This window comes from Poecilia latipinna, unplaced genomic scaffold, assembly GCF_001443285.1.
Source record: "Poecilia latipinna isolate Pla-1442-1.1 unplaced genomic scaffold, P_latipinna-1.0 Scaffold873, whole genome shotgun sequence".
Lineage (NCBI taxonomy): Eukaryota > Metazoa > Chordata > Actinopteri > Cyprinodontiformes > Poeciliidae > Poecilia > Poecilia latipinna.
In genome coordinates, this window is record NW_015113489.1 from 54019 (window position 1) to 57537 (window position 3519).

A 3519-nucleotide genomic window follows, 5' to 3' on the forward strand; every position below is an offset into this window, starting at 1 on the left:
AAAACTGGAAGGTGTGTTTAATGTGACTGTTTTTTTTTTTTTTTTTTTTTTTTTCTTTTTCTTTTCTTCCCTTCTCCCCCCTTATGCACTTAATAAAAGATCCTAGCGATTTCCAACCTTGACAACTATGACTGGTTTCCTCTGGTCAAGTTAAAATAATGTATTCAGACAGTAAAGGAGTCTGCTGCAGCTGTTGGGTAAATTCCAACGCGAGGCCTCTCTAAAGGAGATTAAAGCTGTCTACGTCCTGTTTTCAGTGTCCTTTTCAGCCTCTGGGGTAATATAAGAATGCAAATGATGTATTCTTATTCAAACCTACTCATTTCTAATTAAATTATTAGGATAAATGTCAGTATGTTCTTTTATTCAGCTTGTATTTTGTTATCTGACTCTTGTGTAAGAAGCATAAAGGACCCCCGCAGGAGGGGTAATGCGATTACCCAGAAATCTTTCCTGAGTTTTTTTTTTTTTTTTTGGTCTGTGGATGAACTACCCTATTGAATGGATTGAACACTTCTTCCTTTTTTTTATGAAGTGAAAAAAGAAAGCCAAGTCATACTTTTTCTGTCCATTCCATTTGATTATTATGTCTGAAAAAAATACTACTTTTAAAATGTAGAGTTGAAACCAGATATGTAACTACACTTGATAAAAGTATGTCTTTTTTAAATCATTGCCTGAAATAAAATCGGGCCAGACTTTTCCTGCTTTAGGCCAGTTAATCTTATTTGATTAACACCAAAATGTAGATTTATGTTTTTTTTTTTTTTTTTTTTATTTATTCTGTAGCTCAAATTCAGAAGTTTACATCCATTTTCTTAGTCTTTGGAAGAATTGTTTTAAAGGGGCAATGTTATGTACAATTGTCTTTCTTGAGCTTTGCAACATGTTATAATGTTATTCTCTCATCAAAAACGTACCTGGAGTGATTATTTCATGCATGTTTGAGAAATCCTTTAATCTCCCGTGGCAACCATTCAGCTGTGCAAAACGCCTGAGTGGACGTGGCGCCGCCTTTGAAGTACAGCTCCTTTTTTGAGCTGCAGTTTCCTACTTTCAAGCGTCTGCAACTCCCCCCCACTCAGCTCCTTCAGACTAGCCAGCAGGAACTAGTAAACGCCTAGTGGAGGTCATTGTACGATTGACTTCTCAGTCACACTAACTGGTAAAAACATAGAGTTAATCGAGGAGCCATGTTGTGATGACTTCTTGAAGGCAGAGTTTCAGAAAGAGGAGTTTTCAAAGAGACAAGGGCCCAATTTCAGGTGTTAAATTACAAAGTCATATTTCTTTTAAGTCATATTTGATATATATATATATATATATACACACACACACACACCATTTAACATAGTTAATTGTGCTATATAATGGCGGCATATGCTTGAAAAGTACATAATACTGCTAATTTAATCTGTAAGGACATTTTAATCTTTTAATTTTAAACTTTAATCTATTTGGACATTTTGTTTCTCCTTCCACAAACTTCTCAACAGATTGCAGAAATTTTGGCCTTTAAAAAAATTGATGCCTTATACACACCCTCATTCCTTGTTTTTTTTTTTTTTTTTTTTTTTGGGTGGGGGGGTGGAGATTCAATCAGTGCTTAACTTAGCATTTGTGGAGTTTGTAGAAACCATGACTCAATGTCTTCTAATTAAGCTTTCTCTTGGTCGTTAAATACATCTTATTTTTCTAAATTTCTTCCCAGGGAAAAGATATACTGTTGTGTGATTGGTCATACATTTTGATCACTGTTATACCTGTTATACCAGCAAGATTTAAACTGTTTAACAATATATAGCCTTGTTTTTCAAGCTTACTGGAGAGAACAAACTCATGTTGGAGAGGGAATAAATGTCTAAGCTGAGCTCGCTAGAAAAATTGCATGTGCCCACTTTAATATCCAAATGTCTAATCAAGTGATGCTTATTTATTTTTTTTAATATTTAGCACACTTTCCTGCTACTAATCCAAAGAAAAAGTATGGAAACATATTGCTGTTTTTAAAGCACCCATTAAGATGGGTGGTTTGATTAAGAGGTATTAGCAGGATTACCAGGGAGTTGCCATATGGTCCATGAATCTGACATGATGGAAGCAAGAGATGCTCTCATGGATAAACGTTGCCATGTCTTGGTGAACTTGACATAAAAAGCATTTGTGTCAAAAATCTTTTAACACCAAAGTGCAACTTGTTGAGGTTAAACATTATAACCTTTCAAGGTTCATTCTTATATCAAGAACGGAGCCAGGCTATAAAATGGAGGTTGAGCAAAATCTGACCCAGACTGCTCAACTAGAGCTGTTCACTACAAACACTACTTTTTATTTTATTTATTTATTTTTTTTGTCAAACTAGTTTGGTTGTCTAGGTCCTCACTGCTGATTGCTACTCTATAAAACCTATAATTGGTAAGTAATTAAATGTAAAAAAGGAACGTTGATTTAAATAATTAAAAAGACATTAGCTACATCAATATTATTTTTGTTAAAGATTTTTGCAACAAAAGTGCTAGTCTACTGAAGAGTCAATGTACTACAAAGCATAAGAACTGAGTAGTAGGTTGGGTCCTGGTAGGTACTATTAGCGGTGTCTAATAAGCACTATTTAACATGCTTGAACTAATCAAAATGAAACACTAAAGTAATTGGGACATAGTTCACTTTGATTCAGAAAGTCTATTGTGCAATATTTCTTACGGTGAGAAAACGTTATTAAAGTTCAAATCTGCCCTGCACAAAACTAAACTGACAGTCATTCTGCTAATGTCCTTGCTTTAGTCTGAGTCGGGGGGTCCCACCACGTCTGCACGCCCTTTTCCTCGCTGCCCACTCTAAACACACCTCCTCCCAGACCTCCTCCTCCTCCTCTTGTGAGGCTACTTCGCCAGATGGTGTAGTCTTTTTCTTTTGTTTACCCATCGCCTCAGAGTTTACCTAACAAACCTTAGCGACAGAAGTATGGGATGTCTCTGAGCAGCATGACCGCTGGACACAGACACGTAAGTCTTGTTTTAAATCTACGCATGAGTGAACCCGCTGGTGCAAACATATTTGTCAGAACATTAAGGGAGGAAGAAAAAAAAACTGCATCCACCTCTTTAACTTGGCCATCCCAACTCAGACGGGTTTTTTTTTTTTTTTTTTAAACCCAGCTGTTTTCGTTATTGTAAAGTAAATTTACCCCCACTCTGCTTTCTAAATAAAGACCTGATACAATGACACAAAAACGCAGCTCCAGGAGGGTGAGGCTAGCACGGTTTTGACACCTGTGGAATCCGTTACCGTTAGAAGTTTTACTTGTGATTTCTCAGGCTAACTTCTTGGACAGTTTATCAGCGCAGCCCTTTGAAAGGCAGCCAGGACAGCCAATGACCGAGCAGGACGGATCTGTGTACACATCCGTTGCCACGGTAACAAACCGACATTCCAAAGATGTGGAACAAAAAGAGGCGGGATCTCAAGCTCTAGCACGGGTGGGTGTACGCCACGGTTTAACTGCAGGCAACTTAACGG

The 3519-nt window shown here is 37.1% G+C and overlaps 1 protein-coding gene across 4 annotated transcripts in view; it reads left to right on the forward strand.

The window, feature by feature from the left end:
- The first annotated feature begins 2786 nt into the window (after window positions 1-2786).
- rgs12b (regulator of G protein signaling 12b) overlaps window positions 2787-3519 on the forward strand; it is a 62399-nt gene continuing 61666 nt past the window's right edge. The window contains exon 1 of one of the 4 annotated variants that reach the window (XM_015048293.1): window positions 2787-3005. The gene's annotated coding sequence lies outside the window, so the exon portion shown is untranslated. Of the gene's footprint in view, window positions 3006-3392; window positions 3480-3519 lie in introns of those variants that run through there. The other 3 variants (XM_015048289.1, XM_015048292.1, XM_015048290.1) reach the window with 3 other exon arrangements.